Source organism: Hemiscyllium ocellatum, chromosome 35 (genome assembly GCF_020745735.1).
Source record: "Hemiscyllium ocellatum isolate sHemOce1 chromosome 35, sHemOce1.pat.X.cur, whole genome shotgun sequence".
Classification (NCBI taxonomy): Eukaryota; Metazoa; Chordata; class Chondrichthyes; order Orectolobiformes; family Hemiscylliidae; genus Hemiscyllium; species Hemiscyllium ocellatum.
Genome location: NC_083435.1, coordinates 20853743 through 20869272, shown reverse-complemented (window position 1 = coordinate 20869272; position 15530 = coordinate 20853743).

Below are 15530 nucleotides of genomic sequence, written 5' to 3'. Positions count from 1 at the left end.
AAATTCTGCCATGTTATGGGCACTGTTTCAGAGATGATAATTAAGGTAACATGTTAAATTTGCCTGACAATGCCTTATGAGATATGAAACCGACGATTCGCTCATTGAATCCACAATGCATTGTCCCGTAAAACTACCCCAAATACTCTTCACGAATTCACGTCAAGTAAAGTAGGGATCTCAGGTTTGTTACTGGTACAACGGGACAGTGGGGCAAGGAATAGTCAGCCAGTGCAGCTTGACAGCGAGTGGTTGCGAGGCCGGTACAGGAGGAAGGACTTCAGATACTTGGACCATTAGGATACTGTCTGGGGAAGGTGGGACCTGTACATGAAGGACGGGTTCCATCTGAATTGGAAGGGCACAAATGTCCTGGGTGGGAGATCTGCTCGTGTGGTTCAGTTGAATTTAAACTAGTTTGGCAAGTGGGTGGGAACCAGTGCTACATAGCTGAGAGGGGGGTAGTTGTAGATGGGGCGATGGCAAAATGAAGTGAATCGATCAGGAAGGTTTTTCAGGTGATGAAAGAAAAGGATTGGGTAAATTGTGTCTGCTTTAATGCAAGGAGTGTCAGACAGAAGAGTGATGAACTTAGAACGTAGATCACTACTTGCAACTATGATGTTGTGGCCATAACGGAGACGTGGATCGGGTAAGTTGTGTCTGCTTTAATGCAAGGAGTGTCAGATACAGGAGTGATGAACTTAGAACATAGATCACTACTTCGCACTATGATGTTGTGGCCATAATGGTGACGTGGGTTTTACAGGGCCATGAATAGTTGCAGATACTCTAGGGTTCAGAATGTCTAAAAAGAACAAGGAGGGTGGAAAATTAGAGAATGTGCAGCATTTCTAATCAGCAAGTGCATCACAGATACAGAAACAAAGTTTGTCGAGGAAGATTTGTTGACTGAATCAGTATGGGTGGACGTTCGGAACAGCAAGGGAGCAATCTCCTCATTGGGGGTTTTCTATAGACCTCTTAAAAGTAGTAAGGAGATTGAAGAACTCATAGGCCGTCAGATTTAGCAGGGTTGCTCTTATCAGTGACTTCACTTTCCCAATATTGACTGGAACCTTCTCAGTGCTGAAGGTTTGGACGGAACTGTGTTTGTCAAGTATGTTCAGAAGTGTTCCCTTACTCAATATGTAGACAGGCCGACGAGGGGAGTGTCCAATTTGGATTTGGTGCTCGGCAATGAGCCAGGGCATGAGTCAGATCTCGTGGTGGGAGAACACTTCGGTGACTGTCACAACAACTGCCTCACGTTTGCCATAGCCTTGGAGAGGAAAACGAGCAGTTACCAAGGGAAGATATTTAATTGGGGAAAAGGAATGCATGACGCTATCAGACAGGAGTTGGAAAGTACAGATTGGGAGCAACTTTTCCACAGAAAGGGCACAAAATAGTGATGCACAAGTTAGTTCCTCTGAGGCAGGTAAGAAGTAGTAAGATTAAGGAGCCTTGGATGTCGATAACAGAAGAGCTTCTTGTCAAAAGGAAGAAGGCAGTTTATATAATGTGGAGGAAGCAAGGAACTAGCACAACTTAGATGATTGCAAGCTAACTAGAAAGGAGCTCAGATATCGACGGTGAAGAGCCAGGAGAGGCACAAAAAAGGCTTTGCAGGTAGGATTAGGGAGAACACAGGCATTTTACTCATACATGAGGAATAAGAGAATGATCAGGGAGAAGGTAGGGCCAGTCAGGAAAAGCGTAGAGAACTTGTGCTTGGAGTCTGAGCAGATGGGGGAAGGCACAAATGAGTTTTATTTTGCTTTGATTTTCACTAAGTGAACGAGAACTTTGAGGAGCTGGGAAACATGCTTGAGCATTTCAACATTGATGAGGTTGATTTGTGGACATTTTAACAAACATTAAGATTGATAACTCCCCAGGGCCAGACCATATTTATCCTAGGTTGCACTAGGAAGCAAGAAAGGAGGTTGCAACGTCGCTGGAAAAGAACTTTGCTTCCTCACTCTCCACCGGAGGATTGGAGGCAGGCGAATATTGTTCCTCTTTTCACGCACGGGAATAGGGAAATCACTAGCAATTGCAGACCAGTCAGTCTTACGTGTGTGGTCAGCAAAGTTTTGGAAAGACTTTTGAGGGATAGAATTTATGATTACTTATAAAAGAAAAACGTGACTAAAGGCAGTCAGCATGGATTTGTGAGCGACAGGTCATGCCTCAAAAATCTATTGAGTTCTTTGCGGACGTTACGAGACAGGTCGGCGAAGGTCGAGGAATGGATGTGGTGTATATGGGCTTCAGAAACGCATTTGATAATGTTACCCATGGTAGGTTCATTCATAAATTCAGGAAGTATGGGATACAGGGAGATATGGCTATCTGGATTCAGAATTGTTTGGCTGACAGAAGGCACAGAATGATTGTAGATGGAAAGTGTTCCGCCGAGACGTAAGTGGTGAGTGATGCCCAGACGGGCTCTGCTGTTGGAGCTCTGTTTGTAGTTTTTATAAATGACTTGATGAGGGGTTTGAGGGGTGATTACTAAATTTACCGATGGCACAAAGGTTAGAGGTGCTGTTGATAGCAGAACATAAACAGAATGCAGAGATGGGCTGCGAAATGGCAGATGGAGTTCAACCTGAATAAACGCAAAGTGATGCATTTTGGAAGGTCGAACTTGAATGCTAAATAGAGGATTACAGGCAGGGTACAGGCACTGTGGAGGAACAGACGGATCTTGCTGTTCAAGTACATAGATCCGTCAAAGTTGCCACCCAAGTGGATAGGTTTGTTAAGAAAACATATGGTATTTTGCTTTCATTAACTGGGGGATCGAGTTTAAGAGCTGCGAGGTTTTGCTGCAGCTCTGCAGGACCATGGTGAGACCACACTTGGAATATTATGCCCAGTTCTAGTCGCCCTATTTTAGGAAAGACGGAGGCTTTGGAGAGGGTGCAAAAAAAAGGTGCCTCGACTCGAGGGCTTGTCTTTCCCTTAGTCGAGCCCTTAGTCTTGACTAAGCTTGGACTTATACATCTGGAGTGAAGGAGGTGGAAAAGTGACCTGATCGAACTGGAAATTAGAGCCTTGGATCGAGTCAATAGCCGGATACTTTTCCCCAGGGCAAGATTGACTGGCACAAGGGATCATAGCTTTACGATAGTACAGATGAGACGTCGGACGTAGCTTCTTTACCCAGAGAGTTGTGAATGCATGGAATGCTTTTTCAGCGGTGGTGGTGGAGGCAGAGTCATTACTGGCATTTAAGCGACTGCTGTACATGCACATGGATGGCAATGAATTGAGGTGTGCCTAGGTTAGGTTATTTTATTTTAGATGAGGAATAATCCTCGGCATTACATCGTGGGCCGAAGGGCATGTTCTGTGCTTTACTTTTCTATGTTCTATGTTATGCTGGCCTGGTCAACTAATTTGAATGGTATAGCATGATATTGTAGCAGAGTAACCATAATATCATATAGTGAGAATAAAAAAAAACACTTCTACATTTGGATTAATGACATTAGGGCTTTCAGAAGTACTTATTGTTTGCATTTTTGGACAACTCAGTTTTGATGCCACGTTAATTACATTCTCTATTTTTGTACTGTGCTGCATTGGTCACACTGTACACCACTTCTGCAATCTGCATCTTTGTGTCTGTCTGGATTTCTAGAAGGCCCTGGCGATGCGGTATACAGGAGAATGCTTCATAATTTCAGAGCCCATGGTGGTCGGGGCAATTTACTTGCATGGATCGAGTATTGGCAGACTGACAGAAGGCAGGCAGCGGGGAGAAAAAGTGCATTTTCTATCATGCCAGCCAGTGACTCATGGAGTAACATACTGGGGACTGTGTGGTCTGTGTTGAAACTATGAATTTTCACGTCCTAATTTTATCATGTGGATGTAGTCATTGACGTCATTGGCACTAAATTTGCAGATGATGTAAAGATAGGTGGATGGGCAGGTGGCACTGCAGAAGCGTTGAGGACGCAGAACTTGGACAACCTAGAAGACTGATCAAACAGCTTACAGATAGAATACGATGTGGAAAATAAATGAGATTATGCACTTCTGGGCAAAAGATATTCTGTAAATGGAGGAATCTTGAAAAACTGCAGCACGCAAGCGCTTAGGAACCTTCATTTACGGTTCTCTTAGCAGCAACATGCAGGCTATGTTCAAATCGATGATGGGAAGTGCAGTTGTAGCATTCATTTCAAGTTAAAGTGAGCTCTTCTTCGGCCGTATAAGACTCTATTCAGACCACATTTGTCAGCACTTTTGGGTCTCTTAACTATATAAAGATGAGCTGGCATTGAAGCGAGTCAAGAAGAGTTCTTCAAGAATGGCCCCAGGGCCTGTTTTCATAAGAGTAGCAATTGGCCTTGTACTCATTTGGATTTAAAAGGAGAAGAGGCCATGTCTGATTTAATCTCTCAGAATACTGAAAGGCTTGGATAGAGAGGATTTGGAGAAGATGTTTCAACTATGAAGAAACATATTATTGAGTGCACTTAAGGCAAAGAGAAAAGGTTTGATTTCTTATGGGTTCAATGAAGGGAGGGAGTTGATAGGAGAATGCGAACGTGAAAAACATCAGGCATGGTCAAATGGCAGACAGAACATGACGTGTCAAAAGACTAATTCTATCTTTTTTTTTCTGGTGGTCTTGTGCCAAAATCGTTGCTGAAACGATTTACAAGGAGGTTTCTGGGAGTGCCGTGTTTTAGCCAGAGAGAGGAGGTAAATTGACTGTGGCTTTTTTTCCTTGAGCTTCGGAGACTGAAGCATGCACTTACAGAATTTTCTAAAGTTGCGAGGGGCATAGATAGGGCGAGCAGCTATTCCATTGCTCCGAGGGACGAAGTTCACAACTGAAGGACATAGATTTATCTTGAGAGGGGAAAGAATTAATACTGGCTTGAGGAGTAGCTTTTTCAGGCAGACAATAGTGGGTGTATAGAATAAGCTGCAAGACGAAGTGGTGTAGGCTGGTAAAATACTATGTTTTACAGACATCTGGGTGAGTATATGAACAGGAGGCGTTTTGGGGATATGGTCCAAATGTTGGCAAATGGGACTAGGTCAGGTTATGATGTTCGAATTGTGCAGGTGATTTGGACGAAATGGTCTGTATCTTTGTTGTATGATTCTATGACTCTTTGACAAATCTATGGTTCATGCCACTATCAACAAGCAGTGCAGATGCATTGGCATGCTTTACATGCATTTAAAAAGACAAATGCTGATTAGAAATAGTTAACATCACCTTGTGCATGAGAAGTCATGTCTTACTAATTTGATTGAGTTTTTTTTGAATTAGTGACAAAGAAGATTGATAAATGCAGAACAGCTGATATTTCTGTATGAACTTCAGTAAGACGTTCAGCAATTTTTCTCATGGAAGGGTGATTAGCAAGGTTAGATCAAATGGAGTCCCCGGACAGCTAGCCATTGAGATACAAGATTGTCTTGAGGGTCGAGACAGAGGGAGATGAATGGATGCCTTTTGCTTTGAAGTTCTTTCTATAAATGGTGTGTCACAAAGATCAGTGCTAGTTGCAATTCATTTTTTCATTTATATAGATGATTTTGATGCGAAAATGCGGCAAATTAGACCAAAATAACTTAGACTCTCACGATGGCATGGATGAGTTGGACTGAAGTGTCTGTTTTCATGTTGCAGGGCCCGATAACTCAGCATGAAATGCGCAGCATTGCGGAGATATGATATTCACGAGCTTGGACTTATTATAGGTGATATCCAGTGGATTGTAAATGCAAAGTAAACTAGAAAAAAGATATAAACCTTCGAGGAAGTGTTATCCTCTACATTGATCCACACACAATAAGAATTGTTATAATTCATGAGCAAATCGTTGGAATATTTAGTCATCTCTTTTAACAATTTAAGAGCTGTACACTTCTCACCTACTCAGTTTGATTTCTGACAAGGATAGACAGCTCCTCCTGCCCTTAAAATCTTCTTTGAAACTTCAGTCAAATACAAATGCAAACATCATTGATTAAACATGCACTAATTATCGACAAGACGATGCTGAACCATTGAAGATAGATCCAAAGTGTTGTTAACAAAGGAATCACATACCATAATTGTTGCGAAATGTATAGTGCTTTCTATATTTCTACTTACTAATCTTTTCATGTAGCCTTTCGACCTCTGAAAATGGTAGTTATAATGATTGAATCAATAAGTCAGACTAATGCATTTGTATACAAAGTTGTAACAGAAAAGTGAAAATCTATTAGATTTTGCTTTTTTTTGCAACATTTAATTACTCTACCGGTGTCAAATGATAACACTTGGCAGGATCAACATTTGAGTGTTTACCTATTTCTACTCAAAATTCCAAATTGCAATATTGAAACACTAGAATCATAAATGATATTCAAACATAATGATACTAAATGGATAATGATAGGGCATTGTGTTTTTCATCATTTTCGACGTGGCAAAATATGTTTCTAACTATTTTATTTCATCCAGACAGCCAGAATTAAGGATATTTAACCTGTGCTCTAGAAGAATGCGGAGAGAGGAAAGATGGTCCTAATGTTCCATGTGGAAGTTTTTAAGTATAATAAGGATTGTTGTGCTGCTGACAGAACGTGAACAAATTGAGTGAAAATTAAAATAAAAATCCGCAGATTTGAATTTTGGTAGGACATAAACAATTTTGTGAATTCGTGGAAATATGAGGGTCAGAGAATGGATGATGCTTTTGCTTTATTCCTAGCGCACTGAAGACAGTACAAGGGCTTGAAAGCTGGGTAAGCAAGTTTGCGGATGACACAAAAGTCGGTGGAGTTGTGGATAGTGAGGAAGGAAGTGGTAGGTTACAGCGGGATATAGATAAGTTGCAGAGCTGGGCAGAAATGTGGCAAATGGAATTCAATGTAGCTAAGTGTGAAGTCATTCACTTTGGTAGGAGTAACAAGAAGATGGATTACTGGGCTAATGGTAGGCTACTTGGTAGTGTGGATGAACAGAAGGATCTTGGTGTCCATGTACACAGATCTCTGAAAGTTGCCACCCAGGTAAATAGTGCTGTGAGGAAGGCATATGGTGTACTGGGCTTTATTGGTAGAGGAATTGAGTTCCGGAGTCCTGAGGTCATGTTGCAACTGTATAAGACTCTGGTGCGGCCTCATCTGGAGTATTGTGTGCAGTTTTGGTCGCCATACTATAGGAAGGATGTGGAGGCATTGGAACGAGTGCAGAGGAGGTTTACCAGGATGTTGCCTGGAATGGTAGGAAAATCTTATGAGGAAAGGCTGAGGCACTTGGGGCTGTTCTCATTGGAGAAGAGAAGGTTTAGGGGAGATTTGATAGAGGTGTATAAGATGATTAGGGGTTTAGATAGGGTCGACACTGAGAACCTTTTACCGCTAATGGAGTCAGGTGTTACTAGGGGACACAGCTTTAAATTAAGGGGTGGTAGGTATAGGACAGATGTTAGGGGTAGATTCTTTACACAGCGGGTTGTGAGTTCATGGAATGCCCTGCCAGTAGCAGTGGTGAACTCTCCTTCTTTATGGTCATTTAAGCGGGCATTGGATAGGCATTTGGAAGTTATTGGGCTAATGTAGGTTAGGTAGGATTCGGTCGGCGCAACATCGAGGGCCGAAGGGCCTGTACTGCGCTGTATCTTTCTATGTTCTATGTTCTATGTTCTATAAGTTGGAAGGAGCATTTGCTTCTCGTTGGGTTCAAATAATGAAATGTTGATGATATTGCGTTTGCAAGTCATAATAGGGCGATGGCAGAGCTCTATAGTCTCTGGGTATCAGGTTAGGATGGTATAGATTTTTCAATTAAATAAAGACGAAAAAAAGATGTCAATTTGAAAACTGGAAACTGTAGTGAGAAATAGCTATGGAAGTAAATAGCGTTTGGAAGGATGACTTCAACTTCAAAAGAAATTAAAGTTTTCCACTAGGTTAAGAGCGTTTAGATCAAACAGGAATTAATATTGTGTTACAGGCAGCTTGGAGCTCTAGCGGTGCATAGATTAAGATATGTCAGCAAAAATCATTTGACTGAATGGTTGCAGATAGCTGGAGGTAAGTGGCTTAGGATAAGACTTTGTATTCTATAGAACCAAAATCTTATGGTACACTGAAGATAATGTTTTATTTCACGATGTTACTATAAGATCTGAGTTTTCAATGAAATGTCCGAGATATTCTACAAGGGAACTAGGCACTTTCTGTTTATTGCCAAACCGTGTAAACAATCATGGAAAAACGATTGAAGCAAAGGTTGTGTCAGGAAAAGAGTCTTAAGTAGGATTCAACCATAGTTTCTTGGCACAAACATGATAGAATCCCTGTAGTATGGAAACAGGCCATTCAGCCCATCGACTCTCCATCTAAACTCCAGACAGCATCTTACCCAGGCGTACCTTCCTACTCTAGACCCATAGTTCAGTATTTTCCATGGTAAATCGTGCTAACCTAAATATCCCTGGACACTGTGGGCAATTTCTACCTGCCAGTCCACCTAATCTGCACATTTCTGACTGCGAGACAAAACCAGAGCACTAGTGGAAATCTACACGGAGACAGCGGGAACGTGCAAACTCAATGCAGGGGCAACTTTTTCATGCTGAGGGTGGTACGTGTATCAAATGAGCTGCCAGAGGATGTGGTGGAGGCCGGTACAATTTCAACATTTGAGAGGCATTTGGATGGGTAAATGAATAGGAAGGGTTTGGAGGGATATGGGCTGGGTGCTGGCAGGTGGGACTAGATTGGGTTGGGATATCTTATCGGCATGGATGGGTTGGACCGAAGTGTCTGTTTCCATGCTGTGCATCTCTATGATTCTATGACTGCATGCTGTATACCGAAACAATCCATAACCTCCTTAAATAGCTTAGACTTGAAAGTTGAAAGTGGGCGGCACGGTGGCACAGTGGTTAGCACTGCTGCCTCATAGCGCCTGAGACCCGGGTTCAATTCCCGACTCAGGCGACTGACTGTGTGGAGTTTGCACTTTCTCCCCGTGTCTGCGTGGGTTTCCTCCGGGTGCTCCGGTTTCCTCCCACAGTCACAAAGATGTGCGGGTCAGGTGAATTGGCCATGCTAAATTGTTAGGAGTTAGGCAAGGGTAAATGTAGGGGTATGGGTGGATTGCGCTTTGCCGGGTTGGTGTGGGCTTGTTGGGCCGAAGGGCCTGTTTCCACACTGTAAGTAATCTAAAATCTAATCTAATCTAATCTTGATCGTTGGTCAAACTGAATGTCTCTGGCTAGCCCATAACGTGTGAAAAACCCCTCGACTACCCATTAACTTCATTTTGCGTTCATACACCGTACTGGACTGACTTCTGGAAATCTGGGAGGCACATACATATGGGTTACCCAGTACTAGTTCCCATTTTTCATTTTCGGGACAGGGCCGACACTATTAATCATAACCAGAATGGAAAGTTTCTTCAAATGCGGGAATTGTCAACAAAGCTGCTGGTTTTATTATGCCTGTGCCTCCGCTACCATTTGACATTTGTGACACAAGTGACAAAAGTTAACCACATCCTTGTGCATTCCGGGCCAAAAAGAATATTGCTGTACCTTTGCCTTTCGAACCCCTAGGTGGCCCCTTACAGGTAGTTAATTTGTGATCCATAACAATTCCTGTCTGTATGCTACCAGCAACAAAATCTGATGCACTTCGTCCCATTTCACCTCTGCTCTAATCTGCCGTGGTCTCCATTTCCATCTTAGGATTCTATCTTTTAGCTGATCACACTCAGGAGTATCCTATGTGTCTTTTTTCTGAGCACATATCCACAGATATTGTCTTGTCTTTCTGATGCATGTACCTTAGCATTCTGATGCATTTTCCAGAACTATACAATTCTGTTTAACACCCACTTGTTCAGGATTTTCCGGTACTATTGCATCACACAGGGTGTCTACTAACTGAACCTCAACTCCTTCATCTTTCCTTTGCTTCGTGCTGTGACGTATGACAGTGGGATCTGGTTACTGCACCGTCTGGGAGAATACCAGCATATTTCTGTTTTAACTACTCAGTTTTTCCGTCTCCTTGGACTTCTCCACAACAAGGTGTCTCTTTCACCTTGGACCCCGCCAAATAATTCGCAAAAACAATCTGAATTCCGGAACTGACACTCTGTCAATCACTCCCACTGTTACTTCCCAATGTGAGTTGGCACTCCAATCTGATCTTACACAGGGGAACGCCAAATTTCTGTCCAGCTATCCCACAGATTACCACACTCTCAGGTCACTTATCAGAAAGAGCACAAGTTCGCTAATCTCTTACAAGGTTAGATCCTGTATGTCTCAAGATTATGAATTCTTGCCTTTCTCCCTCTGTTCTTTCTGAGCAAACTTTACGCTCAGAGGCGAATGCTTTATGGAGAATAGCTAGTAACTCCAGACCCAGCTCCTGCTTTGGGTCTGGACTTTCCTTCAACTCCTCGGCTCTTCTTGATATTTCCATTTTTTTATCTCCACTCATGCTACTGGCTTAGCTTCTTTTCCCACATTGCCTTTCTTTAATCAGCAGCATTATGATTTTACATGTTCCACGTTACCACAGTGGAAATATCTGAGGCCTTTTACTTCATTTTCACCCACTTGGTCTTGTTTCCTTTAACCTGTCGTAAACTCATACCAGTGTTCTCTACTCTTTTTTCAGTAGGGTAGGATCTCTCCTTCTAACGTCTATGCCTCACAGGAGAAAATTCTGGATGGAAGCTTGTCTTATGCACCAACATGTATTCGTCCGCTAACTCTGCTGCCCTCCTCACTGAGCTTTCTGTTCCTCCACGTGAATTCTTACTATCTCTAGAAGTGTATTTTTAAACTCATCCGGCAGAGTGATCTCTTTTAGAACCTCATAGGTTGTATCTATCTTTAAATCACACACCCATATATCAAAATTACTGTGTTTAATTCTTTTGAAGTCAACATAACTCTGACCTAGATCATTAAATATCCTTCTGAACCGCTGTCTATATGCTTCTGGTTACAATTCATAAGCACTTAAAATAGCGTGTTTGACCTCATCATAATCAGTTGAGTCCTCATCTAATACTTCACTCGCTCTACATACCAGTTTAGTCTGAACTAGCATTACCCATAAACCCTCGGGTCACTTCATCTCCCTAGCCAATTTTTCAAATAAAGAAGTTTTCAATACCTCCTCATCAAGATGTGGCAGAGTTTTGACATTATTCTATATATCATAACCTTCTGTTTTAATCTCTTGTAAATTGACTTCCCTGAGTAAGTCACAACTTCTCATGTTCAAATTCTCTCTCTTTCTGTCTCTTCCCTCTCTCTTCAACTCTCCCTTCCTCTCTCTCTCTCTTTGCTCAGCTAAAAAAAACTTCTCTGTTTCCCCTTTTCCTCTATTTCTTTATTTATCGTTTAACTTCTTTTTCTTCAATTATAATTTAAGATTTTCTACTTCCACTGCACTTGCCTGGTTCTCTGACACACCATGCTCAGCTAAAAAAAACTTCTCTGTTTCCGTTTTTCCTCTATTTCTTTATTTATCATTTAACTTCTTTTTCCTCAATTGTAATTTAAGGTTTTCTACTTCCACTGCACTTGCCTGGTTCTCTGACACACTCCCTTACAATTTCAACTTTACCTTTGTCCTTGGTGAAATTAAAATATGTTTTCTGTGCTAATTATCGAAGTGTGGCATTTTTCTTTCCTTCTAATATTCCTTGGCAAATTTCAGAATCATCTTCAATTCTCTGAACCTCTTTAGAAACTTTAAGAGCCATTTCCCTCACTTTCAATTTAACCAACCATAAATCAAGGGGATTAAACTACTTGTATCACCGCCGTTTCATATTGTGATCTAGATCACTAAATTGCAATTGCTTAAATCTACTGGGCTTTCTGGTAACCCGAATCTGTTCAACTCAGTCAAAATCTCAGACTAGATTTATCTAAACGTTTCAAATCGTGGAAGAAACCCTCAAACTGTTATAACGCGGGGTACTCCCTTCTGCTAGGTTAAACCAGCAGCACAGAAAAGATTCTCACTATGCTGTAATCTGTTAAAACTCGAGAGGCAAAGAACTAACTGTGACGTAAATATTTAAAATAAAACATAACAATTTTGGTCTTTAAGTCCAACAGACAATATTAAAACAAACAGCTATCTACAATGCCTTTCTGTTAAACCTGTCTTGCACTTCATACTCTTCCATATTAAACCGATAAAAAATCTCGATAGATATAGTTTTAAAAAAAACAAATTCTAAAACCAGTCAGATTCGCCCTGTTTCCTCTGTAGATTTTCCTCTGTAGTTGCTTTTTGGGTCAGTTTCTGTTCTGCAGCACAGACTCCCCACAGATAAATAGTTGTCAGAAAGCTCCTGAGCCAGCAGCCTCCATGCATTGGTCTTTTTGGCGTTCAAAAATGTCGTTTTATACGCCACCACATCGGATTGGTTCTCTGGTTTTAATATGATCAAAATACTAAATTCAAACTTGATTGGAGTTTGGTTTTTGGGGCATAAATTAAAGTGATTAGCCGAATTTAAGTCTGTTTTTCTCTTTTCAAAACCCAGCTACTCTTTGCTATTTCGAACAAATGTTACATCGTCACCTTGTTCAGAACACTTTGTTCTGTGTCAAGCATACCTTGCTAACTTTTGAACTCTCTTAATTGCACAGGACCTCTCCATCTTCATAACAATATCCCTTACGATTTATTCTTTGATCTATGTTTGTGTCTTCTGCAAACGTTGAAGAATTCCTCAAATGAATTTTGAATATACGTTGTGAATAACTGTGGGCAAACAGTCATTCCTGTACTTCACCACTGGGCATTGCCTGCCTTTCAAAATAAAGCACCTTTTATTATATCTCTTTTTTTTTCCTGTCTGCTAACCAGTTCTCTATCAATTTTTGTTCACCACTCCTAAGTCCATGCCCTTACATTTTGTATGGCATCCTGTTATTTCGAATCTAATCAAAGACCTTTTGAAAATCCACTTGCTTCCCTTTATCAACTGGATCAGTTACAGGCCTTGAAAAATATCCAGATTTACCAATCATGCTCTCCCTTTGATAACTCAGTGATTACTAGGTCCAATTCTGTCACTGTTTTCCAGTAAGCCTTAAATTAATTTGTAATGAGCAGGAATATTTTCCCCAGTATGTGGTGACATGTATTTGCAACAAAAAGTGTGTGAAATCAAGAAAAAATTCAACGTGGCTTGCTAAGAAAGAAGAAGAATAATGAAATATTTGTGTTAATGCCTCTGCCCTTTGGAAAATAATATAAATTCAATTTAAAAAAGGATCAGATTTGTGAGGGGAGCAGAGCAATTGCAGAATTCCATACATAAGATAAGTGAATATACAATATGATAGAAGGTAGTGAAAAATTTGGGCAAATCTGAACCATCTTTCTACTAGAGGAAATAAGAAAAGTTCCTGAATATTCCTGATTACACGCACTATTTGCCTAATCTTTTCGTCTTCCACATGAGCACAATGTAAAAAATAAACTCAGATGGAAAACAACAAGGTCTCTGCATGAGACGGCAGTATGAATTATTTTCTGGATTAGTGGTGGTAGAAAAGCACAGTATTTCAGGCAGCAACCGAGGAGCAGTAAAATCGACGTTTCGGGCAAAAACCCTTCATCAGGCTTTTGCCCGAAATGTCGATTTTACTGCTCCTCGGATGCTGCCTGAACTGCTGTGCTCTTCAAGCACCACCAATCCAAAATCTGGTTTCCAGCATCTGCAGTCATTGTTTTTACCTAGTATGAATTATTTGGCAGATGCGGCTAATTGGAGAATGCTTCCGTTTATTTTGATTGACTGTCCAGCCAATCAGGTTTAAATGTTAAACCGAGCTCATTCACTAATTGATTTGTGAATGGCCCTAAGAAATGAACAATACAAAACCTGTCAAATATTTTGCTGAATTGGAACATGCGCAGTACATATACATGTCCCGTCTATGTACACAGAACAGAGCATTCATTAATGTATGTCGAGATCAATTCACTCAAGTGCAACATACTGCACTCACTGACAAATTTCAATTGGCTGACAGTATTCATTTCACTCGCTTGGGACTCGCCAACAGATGGTGTTTAAGGACTGAAACACATTCTTTTTTAAAAGCAGTGTTATGTGTTTTGTTCACTGCTTTGATTTTTTTTCTGATTTCTTTCAAATCAATGTAATAACAGCCTAGTATTTGCTGGCTCATTTCTCAACTAAATGCCCTAACTAATCAGAGTTAAACTGCTTGATTGTTTAAAATATAAACGATCCTTGTAGTTAAATTTGGAGGTGGCGGTGTGTTTGGTCATCCACCGCCTCAATGCGTCTGTCTGCGTGTTTGCATTTTATTATTCTCGTTGTAGATATCAAGATGTCATGTGAATAAACATTTAAGGAAAAATGTAGACTATAAGTGATCTGGTGCCTGTGTCACGTGTAGTAACATCCCATCAAGCACCATAATATAATTTATTGAACGAAACATGCCATCCAAAACTGACATGGCATAGATGCAGCCCCAGACATACAGTGATGTAGTTTAGTCTTAATATTGCCTGGAAATGAGGAATTGGCAATATAACTAAAGAGGTAACTGAACACCTGCCAAGTGAAGATGAGCAAATGTATGAGTAAGAAAGGATATCCAAGGCAGAAGATTGACTAATAAGTCTTGGTAACCAATACTTTGTAACTGCGGTATAATCATTGATTTTCGACAGAATTTACCATTTTTTTCAGTTGCCCTGTTGAGTGCATTAAATAAACTTATTCTCTCCACTATTCTGCACACCTGATAAAAATCGACACATCGCTTGAAATGATTTTGTTCTTCTTTAGAATATGAAAATAAACACGTCTTATTTATAAGAATTTAGTACTTCACATTTATGTATGACATTTTTACATAAAACGCTGATTCGTCTTTATTAATTTTAATTCTTTCAAATTTATTTAATTGAATTTACATCCTTCAAACATAATGATTCATGTCATGAGCACTGATTTATTTTAGAATGGAAATTGCCTACTATTTATCATACGTGTGCGATCACGAAGATCTGTTTATTTCTTTATGTGTGCAGCTGGCAACTGTGACACTTAAATTAAAACAATTACTCTTTGATGCTCTCTTTGTTTTACTAAGTCACAAAATAGCAAAAAGGAAAGAAGAAAATATTTTACCGTCATCCTTTAAACGAAGCAGCCTTTCTGCAAATCAAATAGAGAGTGGAATTGATATACCAGTACAGTCATAACATGCTAATAGCATGCTGACCTTCATAACAAGAACGATTAAGTATAGAAGCGAAGAGGTTCTTCTGCAGCTGTACAGGGCCCTTGTGAGACCATACCTGGAATATTGTGTGAAGTTCTGGTCTCCAAATTTGAGGAAAGACATTCTGGCTATTGAGGGAGTGCAGCGTAGGTTCACGACGTCAATTCTTGGAATGGCGGGACTACCTTACGCTGAAAGACTGGAGCGACTGGGCTTGTATACCCTGGA